The sequence below is a fragment of the Dromiciops gliroides genome, chromosome 2, assembly GCF_019393635.1.
Source record: "Dromiciops gliroides isolate mDroGli1 chromosome 2, mDroGli1.pri, whole genome shotgun sequence".
NCBI classification, from domain to species: Eukaryota; Metazoa; Chordata; class Mammalia; order Microbiotheria; family Microbiotheriidae; genus Dromiciops; species Dromiciops gliroides.
Genome location: NC_057862.1, coordinates 592,778,166 through 592,801,744, shown reverse-complemented (window position 1 = coordinate 592,801,744; position 23,579 = coordinate 592,778,166).

Sequence of the window (23,579 nt, the reverse complement as noted above, 5' to 3'; positions counted from 1 at the left end):
AAAGTATGCAGGCAAAAAGTAAGGTGCAGGGAAATGATGTCCATTTTTCATGTTAATTATACTATTGGAAAAATGAATTAGATGGATAGAGAAACTCAATTTCATATATACACATATACCCCCCATATATATGTGTATATAATATAGACATGTGTGTATTATATATTTGATATATACACATATTTTACATATATTTATTTATGCACACATATAATTTCTTTTTTTTTTTTGGTGGGGCAATGAGGGGTAAGTGACTTGCCCAGGGTTACATAGCTAGTAAGTAAGTGTCAAGTGTCTGAGGTCATATTCGAATTCAGGTCCTCCAGCATCCAGGGCCAGTGCTTTATCCATTGAGCCACCTAGCTGCCCCCACATATAGTTTCTGATGCTAGGTACAACTGAATAATATATTTCTAAACTCTATAGGACTCATTGTTGGATCATTAAATTAGATCCATAGAACATTTATTAAGCAATGTGCAAGGTGATATACTAGTTCCTGAGGATAGAGACAAATTAAGAGTATAGGCCCTCTTATAGGTAGCTTACATCAAACATGGATAAAGAACTCATGAAGGGGAAGAGAATAGAATAACACTAAGGTTTTTTTTAAATCCCATAGACAGTAGGGAGTCATTGAAAATTTTTGAGCAGGGGAGTGACATGGTCAGTACCATTTGTTAGGAAGATTATTTTGGTAGCTTTGTGGAAAATGAATTCGAAAAGAAGGGAGCCTGGAATCAGGGAGAATAGTTAGCAGGCTATGATAGTAATCTAGGTGAGAGATGATGAGCATATGAACCAGGGTGGTGGCTGTGTGAACAGAGAGGAGACAGATATGGAGGCTGTGAAAATAGAATTTTATTGTAGAAAAGTCTTACTGCTGATGGATCTCAGTATTTCACTCAACAAAACACCCCAAATTTCTAGAATTGCTTTGGGACTTTCAGACCACTCCTGAGGTCAGAGGCTCAATGCATATTATACTTTCTAGTGATGTGTCTGAGCAGAAAATACTACAGACTGAAACTAAGTGAGAGGGCAAGTAGTTACAAGAGTGAAGAGAAAAAAGAAAAAAAAATTGGATGGAAAAATACGTGGGGCAAATCACAAGGAATTCTGGCACAATAGCTTCTCTTCCTGGAAGACTAAGGATATCAGAGTCTACTTTTCATCTCTCTCTTCAATTTTGCACTAGCACTTTATTTCACTATTTTAAACTGGAAGCTTAGGAACTCATATGTTTCTTGAGTGAATTTGAATCCTCAAGGCTCAACATTCCTATGTTTTCCATTTTTTAAATGAATGTGACCAGGGGATAGAAGACTTGGGGCCTCCAGAAGTCTCCTCTCAGAAGAGGAGAATAGATGATTCATTACCAATAACAAAGTGTCCTGCTGAGTATGCTCTAAGTACATGAATGTGAGCCTTTATTCACTCTAGCAATGTAGTTCACAGCACATCCATGCCTACTCATCTCATGTGATAACTTGTTTGTGCCCTCCTGGAAATCTGCTCCAAGGGAGTCACATCATGTGGTGGTCTCTTTTTCTTGACATGATAAGGATACCTGGGGAATGCATGGTCTATATAACACATAATTCTTTGCTCATTCCTATTTAATTGTCTCATTTTTTCCCTGCATTTTGAGTGCCCCTCGATTTCAGTTTTTCAGAGAGACACATCAGTGGAAGAATATTAAAGTCAGAAACAGGCCCTTGTTTCAGGTAGAAGCTTGGAATCATTAAAGAAATGGTAACTTCTTTTCTTTCTTTCTTTCTTTCTTTCTTTCTTTCTTTCTTTCTTTCTTTCTTTCTTTCTTTCTTTCTTTCTTTCTTTCTTTCTTTCTTTCTTTCTTTCGGCAATCAGGGTTAAGTGACTTGCCTAAGATCGCAGAGCTAGTAAGTATCTGAGGCTAGATTTGAACTTAGGTCCTCCTGACCCCATAGACAGTACTCTATCCACTGTGCCATCATGCTGCCCCTGCAATTCCTCTAAAACAATCCATTCTGCTCTTGTCTTCCTGTTTAATTTTTGGCTCATGTCATTCCCTCTCTCATTCTCTCTCTCTCTCTCTCTCTCTCTCTCTCTCTCTCTCTCTCTCTCTCTCTCTCCCCCTCTCTCCTCCCTGCCCCTTCTCTTCCTCCAGTTGAATCAGCTCCATGAATGTTCCATCCAACTGTATTTCATGGTTTGGATAATAAGTAAAATCTGAGTCAGGATTTGAACTCATGTCTTCTTGATTCCAAGTTCAGCACTCTATTGTTTTATTTATTAATTATTAGCATTCTCCTGGCCGATCTTTTTGGTAATAATTAGGCCTATGATTTCTTCCAAACATTTGGTGTTTCCTTCTCTTTTAGATATTTTGAGAAGACATCCTTCTGTATATGCTTGGTCCAATCAATCAATCCATTACTCAGTAAGCATTAATTTCAAATCTTCTCAAATTCATATTAGGGATACAAAACCAAAAGTGAAATTGTTCCTACCCTCAAATAGCTTAATATCTCTCAGACAACACAATATGTACATAAATAAGGATATACAAAATATTTACAATGCAATTTTTGGAGGGAAACCACTAGGATTTAGGGAGAGAGGGTACAGAAAGGCTTCATATAGAACAGAGCTTCTTAAACTCTGGGTCACAACCCCATAATGGGGTCTTGTAACTGAATGTGAGGGTCTTGAAAAAATTGTCAACAGTAAAAGGTTAACAAGCTTTGTTATATACCTACATACTTGGGGTCACGTGACAATTTCCTAGGCAAAAAGGGGTTGCAAGTGGAAAAAGCTTAAGAAGCCCCAGTATAAAAGATGGTGCTTGAGCCTTCTTCAAGGAAATTAGGTATTCTGAGAGGTAGAAGTCAGGAAGTACAGTTAGCATAGTACCTGGAACAAAGTAAGTACCTATTGATTGATGCTAGGGGGTGGGGGGAAGTCAGTGCAAAGACATGGAGATAAAAGTTGGTATATTATGTGTGAGAAACAGAAGGATGGACAATTTAGCTGGACCATAGAGTATGGGAAGGTGAGAGGCAGGTAGGTAGTGTATAATAAGACTGGAAAGGTAGGTGGAGTCCAGGTTGTGAAGGGCTTTAAAAAGTTTTTTTCTCCCTTATGGGCCACAGGATATATATATATTTTTTTGAATAGAGGAATGACATGGTCAGATCTGAGCTTTAGGGAAATCACTTTGGCAGCTATTTGGAGGATAATTTAGAGAAAGAAGAGACGAGGCAGGAAGAACAATTAGGAGGCTCTTGCAGTGGTCCAAACAAGGTGTGATGATGGACTGAACTAGGGTGGTAGCCATGAGAGTAGAGAAAATGGGATGGATGTGAAATATGCTGTGGAGATTGTTGTGGACAAGATTTGGTAACTGAATGGTTATGTGGGGTGAGAGAGTGAGGAGTCAAGGAAAATTCTGAGTTTGGGAACCTAGGAGACTATGAGACTGGAAGGATGCCTTTACCCTTGACATCATTAGGGAAGGGGATGGATGGGGGAGGGGGAAGCTGAGCTCATATCTCGACATGTTTGAACTTCAGAAAAGCCCAGCTTCTTTCTCCTCTTTTTCTATTTCTATTTCCTCAGGTACGTCATTGAGGGCTGTCTAAATGTGTTGAAATATGGTGCCTTCCCTGCTCTAGAGAATGAAAAGAGTTTGCTCTAAAAAGTTTTTACAGACATTTGATACTTTTTAATCTGTTGTCCTACTTCCATCTTTATCCTTAAATTCCCTGGGAATGATTTAGTTTAGTTGATTATCTTGCTAAGATTTCTGGCTCAGCATAATAGAGGTCAGACTCACAGCAGGGCTGGGGAATATCTGGTGTGGAGAATCCAAATCCAATAAACATTTATACACTGTGCTAAGCACTGGACATCTGGGAAATAATAAGACAGTCCCTGCCCTCAATGAGCTTACAATCTAAAAGAGGAGACAACACGCAAAATGAGGCAGGAAAGCAGGGTGAGGGAATCCAGAAGAAAGCAGTGACTTTAATCTCCTTGGTGCCAGGAATTCACTTGAAGTTGGAAGGGACCATAAGAGCAAGTGACTAGGAAATGCAAGATACTAAAAAGATAGCATCCCAGCCATGCCCACTTTTTTTTTTTAAAGAATGAGACTACAAGAATACTTGGGATATTTAACTCTAAAGCTGGAAGGTATTTCTACCAGAGTAACATTGGGCACTTCACTTCTCTGGGTCTTAGCTTCCTGGTATGTAAAATGAGCAAGTTATTCTAGATGACCTCTCAAGTCCCTTCCAGCTATAAATCTATGACCCTATGACCTTGAAGGTCCACCTCCCCTTTATTCTTTTTTTTTTCTTTTTTTGCAGGCAATGGGGATTAAGTGACTTGCCTGGGGTCACACAGCTAGTAAGTGTCAAGTGTCTGAGGCCGGATTTGAACTCAGGTACTCCTGAATCCAGGGCTGGTGTGTTAACCACTGCGCCATCTAGCTGCCCCCTCCCCTTTATTCTTACAGGTAAGGAGACTGAGATTCAGAAAGGTGAAGGGGCTTGTCTTTGGTCATACAGGTAGTAAGTGGCAGAGCCGAGACTTGATCCCAGATTTTCTGGCAACAAATCTGCTTTTCCCACTGCTGTATGGGGGGGCGGGGCAAGAAGTCGGCTCCTATTGGTATTGAAATTAAATTAGTGGTGAATTATCTATCTTAGATTAATTAGAGTTAGTTGTTGTTATTAAGGTGAAGCTGTGAAGGGCACTCTGGGGAGCAAATTGGAGATAGGGGTGGAAATAAAAGAAGGGATCTAGATTTTAAGTCATTTTGGGAAGATGAGGAAGAAGAAATAGCTGTGAGTGGGTCATTGAATTTAATTTAGGGATGATTAACATGCAAACTTCATGGGAAAAATAGCAAACCTTTCTGCAGGGGCATACCTGTGCAAGTAACAGAAACCCCCTTGAATCTTCCATAATGTTCTTCTAAATGCCTACAAATAGCTCATTTTTATCTGGTTAGGAAATGTTCCTGCTGTTCACATGACAGATGGGCCATTTTTTAGCTTTAAGTGCTTTCCAGGCCTAACCGTGACTGCTGGAATGCATGCACCTGTTTTTCCCCAGTGTGCACTTGAATCTGTTTTTAAAAAATCCATTTTTTTCCCATGGAGGAGTTTTTGAAAGTCTTGCATTGAAGATCTAGATTGATAGTCTAGGTGAGCAATGGATGATGGTCATTTTTTATAGCCCGTGTTCATTGCTTCCTTGGAAGAAGGCTCAGAAATGACACTTGTCAAGTTGATGCTGGTGAGATTATTTTTCCACCTCTGCAGACCTGGCTCCACCGGATGAAGCTCTGTTCTTCTTGGCCACTATGTGAAGTATCCTTTACAGAATCAGAGGCTGGTATAGCAAGTCTCAGGTTAAAGCAGGATAAGGACCAACTTCCGAGGGAAGTATAGGTCAAAACCTGGTTTCTAACCTGTTTGCTGGGTGGATTTGTACTCCACCAGAAAGTATAAGACTTAAGTATGATAATGATAGATAATAGTCATTTTGTTGATCATTCTGCTTCATGTAAGTATAATAGGGAACTGGCCAATGAGAGCACAGTCTCTAGGGGTGTGCATGGAGTGGTTTACTTGAAGCAACCCCTCATATAGATGCTTGGTGAGTCTCCTTCTGGAACTAAGTAATAGTGTGCAATTGGGAATCTTGGCTCTCCACTTAATAGCATGCATAGATATTCTCTGATTATTTCCTGTCTGTTTACTTTGTGGTCAAGAAATGGCCTTTTGTTGGCTGTTATACCTCTTTCCTCCCTAGCCCCAGTAGAATATAAGCTGCTTGGGGGCAGGGACTGCTTTTCATTTTGTTTTTGGCACTGACACAGTGCCTTGAACATTGTAAGCACTTAAGAAATGTTTATTGGATCAGAATGTTGGATTTGGTCTTAGCATAGAGCTTTCCTGCCTTGCTGGCAATCTTAGAATTTATCATTATGGAGATAAAAGGCAGTAAATAATAAAGTTAACATAAAGGTAAATATTTAGTAAGTACCTGCCATGGACAAGATATTGTAGTAGCTTGTGGGGTTACAAGCAAAATGAGGCAATTCCTGCTTCAGAACAAAAGTACAATGATGTACTTTGATTTGTAATGAATGAAACCTAAGGAATAGATATTTCCTAAAACTTTTCTCTTATTCTTGAGCTACTCAAACCATAACATGTTTCATTTAAAGGGAGAGCAATCAATAATCAGCAAACATGTATACTATGTAGCACCTACTATATAGCAATGTATTGTGTGCAATGTTGTTTGCTGGAACATTCCCCTGGGTAACTAATAAAACCATTCAGGAGTTATCAAAGAAGTTTAGTCTTTAAGCTACAAAGAGCACAGCTTTATGCTCCAAAAAATAAGGGCACCAATCATAGGAGAGATCTACTCCTCTCTACTCCTTGAAGAAAAGAAAGGATTGATTACAATGGTAAAAATTCCATGATGAGTGATTATTTTTTAACCAAAAAGCACCAGTTACCTGGAATCTATGCAATAAAAAAGAAATATGTATGATATGGCCATAAAATGGTATGGAATTCTGAGAGAGATAATATAAAGTTTTTGAGGAGCTAGAAGAACATATATAAATAAGGAGTGGTGAAGAGTGGGGTGGGGAAAAGAAGTATTAGAATATCATATGAGGAAATCCCTTGTAGTTATTAGAGTTGTGTATTACTTAGATCATGAGGAGACATATAGATAACCATTTCTCTATGTAAATCTGAAGATGTGAGTTTTGGCCACAGCCTGATTATATATCATTCTGGGAATAGGGGATTAAAGGTGCCCACTTTAAAGTGTGTGTAACTCTATGGTCTGTGACATTGCTGGAATCTCTGTCCCAATGTCTTAGGTCTGATGTTTTTAATCTTTGTGTGGCCTGGAATACCCATGAGTAAAAATTGGTGTATGTGAAGATGGAATAAGTGTTAGGGTATGATTTGAGGGGTACCAGGAAGGTTCTCTCCTCTCCACTCATCCAAAGATACTTCTCTTTCCTCCATCCAGGTGTCACAGTCCCTGAAATTCCATTATTAGAGTTATTCTTTAGGGCTAAGCATTGCCCTCACTCAGCATTTTTGTTTAAATACAACCTGAGTAGGTAACTGGAGTCACTAAAAACTCTTCCAAATTGACATCTCAAATCACATTCACCAGTATTGAAGGGACCTTTGGGTATCAGGAGAGTCCTGGGCACTGGAGGGCAAGAAGGGGTCTCTGAAACCAGGGGGCAGGGCATGGAGAAGGAGAAGGTAAGGTTTAAATACAAACTTTCCTAATTCAAAGTTTTGCATTTCACCAGAGCTGCATTTGCATACAGACAGGGCTGTCTCATCTTTATATCTTCCTCAACGTATGTAACAGTCTCTAGTATACCTCATTTTATTTTGCTTTGCTTTGTTCAGTTTTGAAGATAGTGGTTTTTGTTGTTGTTGTTGGTTTTTTTTTTTGTTTGTTTAACAAATTGAAGGTTTGTGTTAACCCAGTGTAGTAGAGCAAGTCTGTGGGTGCCATTTTTCCAACAGCATGTGCTCATATCATGTTTCTGTGTCACATTTTAGTAATTCTTGCATTATTTCAAACTTTTTCACCTTAATTATATCTCTAATGATGATCTGTAATCAGTGATCTTTGATGTTGCTATTGTAATTGTTTTAGGGGGCCACAAACCACGCCTACATACGATGGCAAACATAATCAACAATTCTTGTATATGTTCTGACTGTTCCACTGACAGGCCTTTCCCCCTTCTTTCTCTCTCGCTTATCAGGCTTCCCTGTTCCCTGAGACTCAACAATATTGAAATTAGGCCCATTAATAACCCTATAATGGCCTCTAAGTGTTCAAGTAAAGAAAGAGTCAATCAAGGTGGCAAACTTCATTGTTGTCTTATTTTATGAAATTTCCATAGCTACTCCAACCTTCAGCAACCACCATTAATCAGCAGCTATCAACATCGAGGTAAGACTTCACTAGCAAAAGGATTCTGACTCATTGAAGGCTCAGATGATAGTTAGCATTTTTTGAAAGGAATAAGGTATTTTTAAATTAAGGTATGTGTGTTGTTTTTTTTAGACATAATACTATTGCATACTTAATAGGTTATAGTATAGTGCAAACATAACTTTTATATGTACTGGGAAGCCAAAAAAATAGTGACTTGTTTTTTTGTGAGCTTTGCTTTATTGTGGTGGTTTGGAACTGAACTCACAGCATCTCTGAGGTATGCTTGTAGTCTCTTAATGAATGTTTATTGAATTGAAGGCCGGGTACAATGGAAAGAAGTATGAAGTCAGAGGACTTGGGTTCAAATCTTCCTGTGTGACCTTGGGCAAGTCACAACCTCCTAGACCTTTAGTTTTCTCATCTATAAAGTAAGGGAATTGTACTGGATAGCCTCTAGGTCTTTGATCCTTTGATTCTCTGATTTGTAACAGCATTATACTCAAGGGTGTAGGGCCATCTTATTGGAAATCATTGGTGTATCCCCTTTAGCATTTGTGACATGGGATACTGACCTCTGGTGGACAGCACTGACATTCAGGAATGGCTTTCTGCTGTAGCCTGAACTAGAGCAAATGCTGAGTGAATACCCACATATGCCCTATGGTTATACATTGATTTATTTGACTGATACCTTTAGTCTATGGATTACTTAACACAGGAAGCTGTTAATCTTTGAGTCTTCTATGGAAGAACTAGTAGTATTTTCAGTACCCTAAAGCCATTTTTCCTGGAGAAAATCCCTGGTCACACTACCCAAGCATATGGATTACTTAACACAGGTTATGTTGATAGTTTTTATAAATGTAAAAATTTGCAAAGTTTATTATATGTCAGTACATGTATTTTTTCTTTTTACTTTGTTCTAGTTAATTTGCACAGCATACTGGACTGAGGAAGCTACAGAAGAAAATAATAAACCAGTATCCCAGGAAGTACAATACTAAAGAATCGTGTACAGTAAAGGAGCATTGCAAGTGGGAGAGGGATTATCAAGGCGGGCTTCCTGGAGGAGAGTAATGTTAAGCCAAATTCAAAATAAGGTAGGGTTTGACTCAGAGAAGAATGAGGATCATGTCCCATATGGGGATAATGGCATAAAAAGCAAACATCAGTGACTGACTTGTTGGGAGTTGTAAATAGCTTTTCTTGAACAGAGCTGACAAGATGAAGGATATTAGAAAAGTGACATTTAATATGGAAGAGCTTGAGTACTAGAGGAAGGATTTTGCATTTAATATAAAATATAGTTCTTGCATAGGAAAATGACTTGTCCAATAAGTTTCTGAGGATGCTAATTCCAACTTCTCTGCATAGGTGGGAGTAAAGTGGGGACAGACTGATGGTGGAAGACCAGTTGCCTCTGAATAGAACACGGGAGGGAAATGAACTGACTGTATTTCTGTCAGCTGAAACACAGGTGAATCCTGGTGACTAGAATAGAAAAAAAATGCCTGTACCTGTCTCAATGGGAGTTTGTCCTCTCATTTTCAAGGATGCTAGCATAGCCAGGTAACAACATGGATGTGGCTGAAGAGTTCCAAAAGTATTAAACAGTTTAGCAGAACCCGGTCCTCTGTAGGACAGGATTATATCCTTTAAGGTGACCTCTTTTAGGAGATTAGACATCATGGAGATTAACATGCACAGATCATAGGTGGTTTCTATGTTTTGGAAGCAGAATTTATAGTACTTATATATCTGACCAGGGGTTCTAGTTTTGAAGTCTCCAATTCTAGTAGAGCTATATCTCCAGTATAGTTTGTGAATGTCCAGTACATGAAATAGATATGGAAAAGCTTTAAATATTTAACCATGTATATATTTTGTATCTATGTATCTGTGTAATGAACTGTGTATATATTTTGTATTTGTTGTTCAGTCATTTCAGTCATATCCAACTCTTTGTGACCCCCTTTTGGGGTTTTCTTGGCAATGATACTAAAGTGGCCTGCCATTTTCTTCTCCAGTTCATTTTACAGATAAGGAACTGAGGCAAACAGGGTTCAGTGACTTGCCCAGGGTCACACAGCTAGCATGTGTCTAAGGAAAGATTTGAACTCATGAAGATGAGTCTTAATTCCAAGCTCAGTACACCACCTAGCAGTTTACAATTTATATTTACTTATCTTTAGATATTTTTCTTCCAGTAGAATGTAAGCTCTTAGAGAGCAGGGACTATTACATTTTTACATTTGTATTTCCAGAATAGTGTCTTGCACACAGTAGGTATTTAATGAGAGTTGACAATTGAATTTCAAAAATATGGTCCCCTTAAGTTATTTAGGAGTGTCTTTGTGTTCAGAATACAGAAGTAAGGGACTGGAAACCATCTCATCCAGCCAATTTAGAAGGAAGGATCCACCACACTTAGTATCTGGGGGAGGGGAAATAAGAAAATGAGCCCCAGATGTTTAGTGAAACCAGGAATGTCTCCATTTTCTTTCAAACCTTAATGGATACACCCTCAGGAAAGTGATTGAAACCTGGGAAATTATGAATATCAGATTAATTGAAGAGAAACACCAGTGAACAGCTGCAATTTTCTACAATTAATTTCCTTTCTATTTAAGGGATATACAACCTTTTGTGAATTGGGTTCATTCAATAGATTCTTGGGAGGTAGATTAAGCTAATAGATGATGGATTTACAAAATAAGAAGACTTTCTGACTTTCTACACTGAATTCCAGGTTTGAAGTTTGCATCATGTGCATTATATTTTACTTATTGCCATTTACTCTGATAAAAAGAAAAGAGATTTGACATAAAAAGCTGAAGGTCATACATACAGTTGCCCCAATTGCAATCTGTGTACCTTTAACCCTGTTGAGGAAAAGTAATTACCCTTTGGCTTCTGGTGACCTCAACTAACCTTTGTTGAAGGACCAGAGAAAATAAAGGCTGACCATCCGCCTGCCCTAGCTGCCCTAGGCTTAACCTGCTGTGTGAATGAAGAGCAACCCAACAATAGGATGTGAGAACGTTGCCATGGAAATAGTGCTGGAAGAAGGAGCAAAAATCGGAAATTTATCACAATTAATAGTTTTATTAGGAACATCCTATGGAAGGTTAATCCCTGGAAAAAAAAAAAAAGACTTTCCCTTCCTTAGAGATGATAGGAGAAAAATTCTGTTTGAATAAAGGAGATGGCTTCCTTAAAACGATCCTGAATTGTTGATGGGCTGAAAAGCTTTCCACTAGATAAAAGAATCTATATCTCCTCATAATCTATAAAGATGCAAATGGTAGGAGCCACATGGTGTGTTGTGAGGGAGGGCAACCCGCTAGGCAAATTGGCTGAAATGTGGATTTGAAAAATACTTTGCATTTGTGGGTAGGTTGGGCCTGTGCATGGGGGGGGGGTGTCTTTTGTCTTTTTAATATTTTTAGGATTTTTTTTTGTTAGGAGCAAATGAGTGTTATTTGGGAAGTATAGGTAATCAATCACATTTTAAGATTATAATAATGAACCTGGCGTTTATTTGGCTTTGCTTATCTTTCTCTTTTTAAACTCTAGTTAAACATATTATTTAGGGTGAACTTATTTAGGTTTGAACATAGAGACTTATTATTAAATTCTTTTCGGATTAAAGTTAGTGTAGACTGAGATATTGCACTATGGAATTAATTGAAGAAAAAGAGAAAGTTGTTCCTCCCACCCCAATTATGTCCCACAAGGTTTCTTAGTATTTTTTGATTTATAATATTACAAAATATTTCTGGCTTTATCTTCTTTGTGAGTGAAAGTACACTAAAATGTGATTAGCAGTGAGATTTCTTTCTTTCTTTTTTTTTTTTTGCTCTTTCCTATTCTTATTAATTAACTGGACAACAAATACTAAGGGAATTCAAGTGTTTATCATTTCCTATGCATAGAATGACAGAATTTGAACTTGAAACACCACCTTTGTTAGGTTTTTTAAACCACTAGTTATTCATAATCAGTTTATCCAAGAACTCAAGGTCCTAAATCGAGAAGGCAGTTAAGCCTTGCTATCGATTTGCTCCCGAGCACATATTTCTTTAGTGAAATTTTAACAACCTGTGAGGAGAAAGAATCTTCAGGAGGCGGTCACTGAAGGCGTTTGCTCACCAATGACGCGATTGGCTTTTCTTTAACAATATCATTTGCCAGCACGTGTTTATCCTGCACATTTTAACTCCAGACGTTTGTAGAAAGTTAACCTGAGGCATAATAGTGGAGAAATATTAGGTTAATCTCAGGCTTTTACCTGGAACTCGGCAAGTTGGGCTCAATGGAAATGAACTTTGTGAACAGCCAGGTTCCTAATATTGCTCATTTCATGAAGCGAGCACTAGGCTCTGCGGTTATAATAGAAGGGAGCTCTTTAGCCGTTATCCTTGTGTTCATACACTGACCACAGTTGCTTTATTATAAATTCTGTTTCTCTCACTCCCATTGTTTGGGGGCGGAAGCCTGCTGAAAACCTCACGTGTTGTTAGAAGGCCTGGCTCAGATATAATAATAGCATTTACTAAACTCATTAAACGAACTCTGGGGCCTTTTGCAAGATTTGCACGATAATCTATTTCTCTCTGCCACAGGTAACTGTGTTTTCCATATGGTAGCGCATCCCTAAGAATAAATCTGCAGCAAGGTCCTAGGTGTTGTGCTTACATTAAATTCCAGCAGCACGGTTGTTCTCAGTCCCGATTCTCAATTTCCATGTGCTTTTAACTTCTAGTCACAGTTTTCTGGTAAAGACCTACCTGCTCTCAAGGACTCCAGAATCATGGCTCTGGACTTGCTAGATGTGTAGAGTTTAGCCTTGTCCTTACTGTCTTTGGGCCACCGCCAGGTTTCATTGTGTTAATCTCCTTCCATTTTCAGATGGTTTAAGTCCTAGGCAGCCTGGTTGAGGCACAGAAAAGAGAAAAAGGTAAAAATTGTAACAATGGTGGGGTTTTTTTTTCTTTACCAATCTGAATGAATACTGCAGAGAAAGAGCAAGGAGATTGAGACCCTAATCAAGAAAAATGTCAACCTTTACTTAGAGGTAAGCTGATAACTAATCCATTTTACTTATTCAAATTATTTTGAGTTGCATTTGGCCTCACTATTTACTTCTGTATTATCTTTTTTTAAATTGCCTTCTCAGTTTGCTTTGTGAAGTTCATTTTTAGCATTTTTTATTCATGAGGGCTGGAAAAATCTATTTTCCCCCTTAATTTTAGACAGTACTCTCCTGTAGATTATTTGAGGAAGACCAGTGCAAAGCTAAACCTTTAAGTGACCAGATATTTGAATGATTAAAAGAAGTTTGAGAGTTTTCACTGAATTATAACCAATTTCCCTCCTAATCAGTTCCATTTATTTTGTAATGCTTTCTAGGGTATGGAAAGAGATATTTTAAAAACCAAGAAACAATACTATTTAATGAGCTAAGTATTTTTCATCACATGAGCTAGTCTATGTTCTGTTTTTTCAGCATTACCCTGAAGTATTGTAATAAACCCAACCACTAAATAGAAACACTAAGTAGATGAGATAAAGGTGGAAGTACAACCCAGGTTATGAGCACAGAGAAAACGCTGTTGGCATACCTAGCTAGCCAGGTCTGTGATGACTGGAAGATGAAAAATTAGCTGGTATTAAATCTCATGGGGAGCACAGTGTCAATCTGAGTTTCAAAAACCAATATGGAATTTCTTTTAAAAGAATCTACAGGAATCCTTTAAAGGTCTGGTAACAGTTGTCTAGATATACTTATGAAGGAATTAACTGGTATTTTCAACTCAAGGGAGAGGGATATTTTAATAGCTTTCAGATGTCAACCTGACCTGCTCTGAATTAAATGACCGTGAATTATAAGATGCCTAATACTGTGGCACTATTGGGGTTTTGCATACTACTTAAAACATCTTTCTAACTATAACATTTTACATAATTAATCATGTTGCATATGGGGGTGCTTTCCTATTATCACACACTACCTAACTCTAATACTAAGAACATACCTGTGTTAAAAGATGGCTGAGAATTAAACATTTCTTATATTGTACCTATGCTCCTCACTTAAAAAGGAGCAAAAGTCATTTTCAATAGATATACAGAAATATTGATGATCAGGCTTACTTTATGACCAAATACACCATTGATGGCAACGCACAACAATCAGGCTGAAATATATTAAAATAAAATAAAATCCCAAAGCCAAAGGCACTGTAAAGAAACATTTAGGATTGCCTCTTTCAGAGCCTCCCCAAGTCCAGGTTGAGGGCTGACCATGGGGCAGGCATTCTCCAAGAGGCTTTGACAGTCTCAAGCAAGTGATCAGTACAGTTTAAAGTCACAATCAAAATTCATTTTACAAGCCTCCACTGTTTACAACATTTAACACCGAGTGTGGCTGGGGCTAAGTGCTTCTTATTAGCAGCCTAACACCAGGAAAATAGAACAACAATTAGTATCTGGATGCTGAGATTTGACTCCATAAAGCAACAATCACATTGGAGAGCCTAAAAGTTAACTTAATCATCAAATACCTTTAAGTGTGGTATCTCCCTGGTAATCCAGTTAACCCAACTACATTCTCAGCAGAAACTCCTGAGGTGTACAGTAGTTTTCTTCAGTAAGCCCTTCCCGCTGGTCTTGTCATGAGGCAGAGCTGGTACATTTTTAATCCTGCTGGATAATTTGACTTTCTTTAAACTATTTCTCATTGACCCAGGGACTTGTCTCTCTTAGAATGGAGAAAACTGGAAGGTTAGAGGACTGCCGATCATCACAGATCAATCTTCCCTTTTAAGTAGCTAACTCTACCTTAATATTATCAGAGCAACATTATTCTGAGAAAAGAAAAAAGCTGCTCCATCATATATTCCACAAATCGCTAGGCTTTCCCCTATCCCCTGCAGTGCTGGAGAGGGGATTATTGCTGCAGAAAAAAAAAATCTGACCATACTGTAGAAATAATCACTGCAGTTCAACTCACCCCCACCTCTTTCTCTCTCTCTCTCTCTCTCTCTCTCTCTCTCCTCTCTCTCTCTCTCTCTCTCTCTCCTCTCCTGTTCTCTTCTCTTCTTTCCTGTCCTCTTCTCTCTCTCTCTCTCTCTCTCTCTCTCTCTCTCTCTCTCTCTCTCTCTCTCTCTCTCTCTCTCTCTCTCTCTTTCTGTACGAGGCCCCAGCTGATTCAGGCTGCATCCATCCATACATAAATCATTCCCCTTATTCTATTGGTTACATGGTACATGGCAAGTATTGATTTTTTCCGTTGCCTCATTGCTAGAGAACACTTGGTTTTTGTGAGACTGAAAAAGCAAAAAAAAATTGCTAGAGTTTTGTCTAGATAGAAAAATAATCAAGACAGGCTTGTACCACAGTGATGCTAATCTTGTTCTAAAAACAGTTCATTCTTTGGGGCCATTACTTTTCCATTTGCATGTGCCTCCAAATAGGTCCTTAAAAAACCAAAACAAAATATTACCAGGTTAGGTGGGCTCTGCATTTATAAGTGTGTGTGTGTGTGTGTGTGTGTGTGTGTGTGTGTGTGTGTGTGTGTGAGAGAGAGAGAGAGAGAGAGAGAGAGAGAGAGAGAGAGAGAGAGAGAATGAGAGAGGGAAAAAGATGAGAGAGGAAGAAAGGGAGAGAGGAGAGAGAAAAAGGAAAGAGAAAGGGGAGAAAGGGAGAGAATGGGGAGGGTGGGATGGAGGAAGAGAAAGATATTGAGAGAGATAAGAGAGGGGAAAAGAGAGAGAGAGAGAGAGAGAGAGAGAGAGAGAGAGGATGTCCAGGCCTAATAAGAATAAGGTTTTGACTGCTAACTCCAGGGATAAAAAAGTTTAGTTAAAGCATAACAGTCAAAAACCCCTAAAACAAACAACAACCCAGTAGTAAAGAGGCAAATTATAGTAACAATAAGATATCTAAATGATACCTTGAGGACAAGGAAAAAGGCATTCTTATTAAGGGTCAATGATGTGTGTTGAGAAAATGAACATATGTGCATGGTTTCAATTCAATTCAACTGAACATTTGTTAAGTTCTTACGGTATGTAAGACATGGACCTCCATTCATCCAAATGTCTTGTAACATGTAGAGAGAAGAAATACCAAAATACATAAATCTGTTTTAGAAAAAAAACCTTCTGTCGTCTGAATATGAACAATTTTATTTATATACTTTTAGCAGTAAGAGTCTTGCTACGGTCCTATTTGCTATGGGGGAAAATTTGGAACAAGATGGCAGAAATGGAAGAGTATTAGACTTTAGCCAAGAGAATTTCCTTAAGTACCAAAGTAACTTATCATAAAGGGGTTCTGTCTATAGGATGGACTCACAGTATGCATCCTGAAGATGAAAATATAGGGAGGCTTCAGTGTAAATATAAACTAATCTCTGTAAGTTTTCATGGATTTGTATGGAGTTGATTATTGTTTAAACAAGAGGTAAAGTTTAGAAACAAAAGGCAGTGCTGCCATATTAGCTAGATGAATAAGAATATTTGGGGGGGGGTGCTTGTTCTCTTTTCTTTTAATGAACAGCTTATGTGTTTGTAGTTAGAAAGTCTGAGAGAGGGAAACTTCATGGCTTTCCCCACCTCCTCTAGATCAGAGCATTTTATTATATACATATTAATGGGAATTTTACATGTACGTTAAAGTCTGTGCTATGAAGCTAGTCAGTTGCTCAGGAAAGCAAAATAAGTTTTTCCTTTCTTTCTCCTTACAAACTCATTTGTCTCCTGTTGGATCTTTCTGCATCTCCTTAAGTGCAGTCCTGCTCACAGGCATCTAAAGGATATGCCGTTAGGAAATAATTACAACTGTCATTTTTATAGTGCTATAAGGTTAAAAGATTGTTTCCCATACATTATTTTGTTTGATGCAAACAATACTGTGAGGTATGTGATAATAGTTGAAAATAATATTGCACTTTAAAGCACTTTACATACATTACCTTATTTGAACTACACGATGATCTTAGGGGGGAGGTGTGATTATCATTCCCATTTTATAGATGAGAAAACTGAAGGTGATAGAAATGAACTGAGTTGCCCAGGGTCACACTGACAGGAAGTTATCTGAGGTGGAATTTAAATCCAAGCCTTCCTGAGTATTACAGACACCATGAGCTCCAGCTGAGAAAGCTGAGGATCAATGCATTGCTATGGAAGGAGCATGAAGATTTCAGAGCTGCAGATGGGGAGTGTGAAGAACACAGGATTTGGAGTCGGGGAGACCTGCATTTGAATCCTGCCCTTGACATTTATTTGGTGCTGGTGGAAAGTCATAGGCTCATAGGGAAGGGATCTTATAAACTATCTAATTCAAGTCTTCTATTCAATCCATGAGGAAACTGAGGCCTAGCCAGGTGAAGTGCCTCACCTAACATCATGCAGGCAGTAAATGCCAAAGTTGGGCTTTGAATAGAGATACATAAACTCTCAAATCCCATGCTCTTTCCAGGGCATCATGATGTAGGAGACTCTAAAAACAAAACATAAGGTAACTATATCCTCCCTCCCTTTTTCTGTAATATTTTTTTCGGGGCAATGGGGGTTAAGTGACTTGCCCAGGGTCACACAGCTAGTAAGTATCAAGTGTCTGAGGCCAGATTTGAACTCAGGTACTCCTGACTCCAGGGCCGTTGCTCTATCCACTGTGCCACCTAGCTGCCCTTTTAAATTTGTTTTTAATATACTGAGATGAGTTGTCCTGATTTAGGACAAACTCACTGAAGCTAAGGGCAGCTAGATAGTGCAATGGATAGAGTACTGGGCCTGGAGCCAGGAAGACGAGTTCAAATTCAGTCTTGGACACTTAGTGGTATAATCCTGGGAAAGTCATGATATTTGTAAAGTGCTTGGTAAAAAGTCATGATATTGGGACAGCTAGGTGGTGCAGTGGATAGAGTACCGGCCCTGGATTCAGGAGGACCTGAATTCAAATCCAGTCTCAGGCACTTAACACTAGCTGTGTGACCCTGGGCAAGTCACTTAACTCCAATTGCCTCACCAAAAAAAAAAAAAGTCATGATATTTGTAAAGTGCTCAGCACATGGTACATGCTTAATAAATTCTTGTTCCCTTTTCCACTCCCAACACCCAATACATGATTATAAGCAGGCCTAATCCATGCTTCATCAATCCATCCTGAGTGTTTGCCATCTACCTTGATGCTGTACTACTCTCCCCACATGGAAAAACATCCTCTGGACCAGGCCTGTAGAGACCATACCCCACTTCATGGGGGAGTTAATCCACTAAGCTTTAGAATTCCACTCTAAGGTTATACTCACTGATTATCTGTGAGTACAAATTTACTTGACCCACTATCATAACATATATGATTCCAGATCATATTTAATATCCATCTGTTCTGGACACCTTCCCATCCCCTCTGCATTTGTGCATGGTTGGCCTCCCCACTGCCCTCTTCCCTTGTTCTGGGAAAAGTAGACATGTCAATATTACCATTGCTTTTGGAAAGGGTAAAAGAATCAACTGCCCTGTGGCTCCCCTTACCTTTTCTATGGGTCCCAGGCTAAAACCCCTTCCTCGGTCATTACTCCTCTATGTGTACTATTTCCCCCTGTTAGAATGTAAGTCTCTTGAGGGCAGGGTCTGTCTCACTTTTGTATCAGTATCTCCACTGCTTAGCACAGTGCTTGGCATGTAAATTTCTTTTTAAAAAATTCTGTAATTTGAGTCCCAAAGCGCATTGGTATGGAATTCTATTCTCATGGTGGAGATCAACGTCCCACATCTGCATGAGGTGTGAGGCAGTGCTGATGAGAAGCAAGACAAAAGAGAGCACCAGTCTCTTCAGTTCACTTCAGTCTTTTCAAGTCTTATGAGTCTCTTTGGGCTCTGCAATTGCTTCTGAAGCTTCTAGCTTCCCGCTTTGAGGGAGAAGATGGATGGTGCCAAACCCTTTTCAATTTGCTGAAGGGAGAATGAGGTTTTGTGAAGAAGCTGACATGAGAAGAACTAGCAGTTTTCATCGTGTCCCTCTCCCCTTTGGTGAGATCTGGTACTGTTTCTCTTGGTTGAGCTGAATTACCTCTCTCCCAGTGGGAGAACTCTTTCACTGTGTATTGTCTGGTATATATTGTCCCATGTGTATTTTTTCTTATTTCTGTTTTATTATTGACTTGGATAAATGAATTTCATGGATACTTATTATGTGCATTCCTTGTGGAACTTGCATTTTATGGGAAGGGAGTCAAGCCTTGGATATAAAGCTTGCACATAAAGCTTATTTTCCCTTCCAAATGAATAAACAGTGATCAGAAGTTTAGTCTGAACCTGGGAACCACATCTCCTAGACTAACAACAATTAAGGGAACAGATAGACATAATTCTAGCTCAGTAGCCCCTCTCTCTGAGGAGAGCAGAGTGGTCAAGTTTCTGGCCTCAAACTCCTGTTTCCCTGCTGGTAGGAATTAAAGTATTCCCTGGAGAAAGGTTGGGGGAGAAGCTAGAGAAGTCTATTCTGCCTTCCTTCAATCCCCTCAATGATACCCCTCATACTACATGGAGGGGATAGTGTCACCTCATTCATTCATTCATTCGTTCATTCATTCATTCGTTCATTTGTTCATTTGTTCATACATTCATTCATTCATTCGTTCATTCATTCGTTCGTTCGTTCATTCGTTCATTCATTCATTCATTCATTCATTCATTCATTCATTCATTCATTCATTCATTCGTTCATTCCAGTGAGATGTGTTCAGATAAGTGGTAGTCTAGTTGCCTGGTTAGTGGGACTTGTCTCAGGAATGGAGGATGACTGGCTTTGAGCCAGGCCTTTCCTCGGAAAGAGCTTGGCAGAGAGGTTGAGGGACAGAATGCGTAAGAAGGAAGTTTCAGAAATAGCCATTCCAAACACGCTTCTTGCTTTTGACTCTTTTTCTGAAATTCTACTTGGTGAAAACGCTTGATTCCTAATGATAGTGATGAGGAGGACTTCACTTGGATAATCCCTTGGAAAAAAATTCTTGACAAAAGCATATCTGATGTGAAGCTTGTCTAAAAGCTCATCTATAACCCGTACTATAGACAAGAAAGATTGCATGAAGCAATCTAGAATGGAGAGAAAATTAATTCTTGGTCTTTGGCTCTCACCCATTCTTCCTTTCTGTCTCTCTATCTCTGTCTTTGTCTTCATACTGTTAACAGTCAGAGTGATTTGATTAAGAGATACTTAAAGGGGCAGCTAGGTGGCGCAGTTGATAGAGCGCCAGCCCTGGATTCAGGAGGACCTGAGTTCAAATCCAGCCTCAGACACTTAACACTTACTAGCTGTATGACCCTGGGCAAGTCACTTAACCCCAATTGCCTCACCAAAAAAAAAAAGAGATACTTAAGATCATAGACATGGAGCTAGAAGACTGGAAGGCTAGACGGGACCATGGAGGTCACTTAATTCAACTCTCATTTTATAGATGAGGAAACTGAGTCCCAAAGAAATGAAGTGACAACATAATACACAAGTAATATCAGAGTCAGGTTTCAAACGGAGATCCTCTCTCAAACCATTGCTCTTTCCTTAGGCACCTAAGTGTTTAGAAATCCAACCATCATAATAATCATAATCATGGCAATAGGATAAAGAAGAAAAATGGGACAGATTCCCCTTAGCTCCTCTGGTCTATTGCTTTCCATTAACTTCTTCAGACTATTTCTGGGTTCCTGTGGGAACAAGTTTACTAGACCTTGCACCCAGTTCCTTCATGGACATGACAGACTTGTATAACCTAAAAAATATTCAGCATTATTCCTGTTTGTTACATTAGACTGCAGTTGGCTTTCCAAGCTGTATCCATGGTAGGGGTACCAAAATACAGAAAGGTCTTTTAGAGTGATCAGCATGACCTGTACAGAAAACTGGGGAGAGGGAGGGGAAGTAGCCACTAATTACCATCTCACCATGTTTTGCTGTATGCACAATCGGCTCCTATCCTTGCAATGAGACCTAGGGAAAGGTTATTTACCTGAATTTATTGCTTAGCAACCAAGACCCTACCTCCAGAGAATGCTATTCCATGGATTACCAAGTAACTGAGTGTGACAATTACCAAACAGCTGGTTTACTAATCTACATACCCTTTAACCTTAGTCAGCTGAAAGATGGGCTGCTGACAGCTAACAAACAATAGAAACACACCCTAATATTTTATTTAAGAGGCGAGGGAAGCCACAGCTGTATGGATCCTACAGCTAGTTGGATTTAACTGTTTCAACTTGAATGCTCTGCTCTCAAGAAACTGTTATTTAGAGCAGCCACTTGAATGGAGGCTAAATCACCACGCTGCTTATATCTCCTCCTATTGGAATCCTGGCCCAAGGAGTTTTAGGGTTGGTTTTCTATGTCACTGACCCCAGAGAAGAGGGTACCATTCTTCAGTGCTCATGTAGTCCTTCAGCAAACAGTGCACTTTGGTAAATTTTATTGTTGTTGTTTAGTTGATTAGTTGTGTCTGACTCTGCGTCCTCCCATACAAGGTTTTCTTGGCAAAGATACTGTAGTGGTTTGACATGTCCTTCTCCAGGCAAATTTCTTAAATGTTCTTTCTTAAATGAGATATGCATTCATTTGAGCCTGATATGAATCAGAAGAGGTGTCATAGTGTAATGGATAGAAAATGATCCTGGTTCGAGTCCCATTTCTGACATATACTAGCCATGTGACCCTTGTCAAATTAATTAAATTCTCAGTGTCCTAGATAACTCTCTCAAACTAAAAAGTTGTACCAAAGGTGCCTAACTACATCATTAAAGAAAAGCATCTTCATTCAGTAGCTCCTTATGTGAAACAAATCACAAATCAAATCATCTTCTTTAACCTCTTCGCTTTACAAATGAGGAAACAGAGTCCAGAGAAGGGAAAAGACTTCCCCAAGGTCTCATATAACCAGAACTCAAATTCAGGTTTCATGACCCCCAGATCATTGTTTTGGTTATTGTAACACAGTACTTCATGGAGGAAATGATATCAGAACCAAGTGTTAATGGATGAGGAGAGAAGAGCCCTTTCTTCAATAGGTGAAGATGCAATGGAGGCCATGCCAGGTAGAGAGAAAAGTTTAAAAAAAAGACACAGGCTGATAAACAAATTTTGTATAGAGAAAATAGTAGTCTAGTTTGGCTGGATTATAGGGTATATGAAGGGGAATAGGATGAAATGGGTACAAGAAGATAAGTTGAAACCAGGACCTTATTTGCTAGGTAATGAATAGCTATTGGAGGTTATTTTTTTAAACAAAAGAGTGGCATGATCATTATTGGGCTTTAGCTAATTAATCTGGCAGAGTTATGTAGGATGGGTTGAAGTAAAGAGAGAATGGAGCTAGGGGGAATGGTTGGTTACTATAACAGTACAGGCAAGAAGTAATGAGGTCCTGAACTAAAGGTGATAGTAGTGGGAATCAAAGAGAGGACAGATTCAATATATATCATAGAGGTAGAAAAAAAATCAGTGGTCTTGGCAACTAGATATGAGGAAGAAGAAAAAGTAAGACAATTTTCCCTATCTTCAAAGATGATTTAAAGGTTCTGAATGTAGTTAACTGAAAAATGGCAATGCCATCAATGGAATTGGAAAGACAGAAATAGGCTCAGCTTAAAAGATTATGCATTTGTTGTTGGTGGAGCTGTGAACTGATCCAACCATTCTGGAGAGCAGTTTGGAACTATGCCCAAAGGGCTATAAAGCTGTGCATGCCCTTTGACCTAGCAATACCACTATTAGGTCTTTCCCCAAAGAGATCATAAAAAAGGGAAAAGGACCTCCATGTACAAAAATATTTATAGCTGCTCTTTTTGTGGTGGCAAGGAATTGGAAATTGAGGGGCTGCCCATCAATTGGGGAATGGCTGAACAAGTTGTGGTATATGAATGTAATGGAATACTATTGCGTTGTAAGAAACAATGAGCAGGCAGATTTCAGAGAAACCTGGAAGGACTAGCATGAACTGATGATAAGTGAGATGAGCAGAACCAGGAGAACATTGTACACAGTACCAACAACATAGTGTGGTGATCAACTGTGATAGACTTGATTCTTCTCAGCAATACAATGGTCCAAGATAGTTCCAAAGGATTCATAATGGAAAATGCTCTCTAAATCCAGGAAAAAAGAACTGTGGAATCTAGATGCAAATTGAACCATACTATTTCTATTGTTTTTTTTGTTGTTTTCCTTTTTGCTCTGATTCTTTTCTCATAACATGACTAATGCAAAAACATGTTTAATGTGATTGTACATATATAACCCATATCAGATTACTTGATGTCTTGGGGAGGGAGGAGGGAGGGGTGGGAGGGAGAAAAATTTGAAACTAGAAATCTTATAAAAACAAATGTTGAAAACTATCTCTAAATGTAACTGGAAAATAATAAAATATTTATATGTAAAAAAAGATTATGCATTTATCCTTTAATATTCTGGTCAAAATTTTGGAAACCTTGCATATCAAGCACATATCTACAAAGGATTAGTTATTAAACAATGAAGATGATTTTAGCGAATGATAATAACTTGCATTTATAAACCACTCC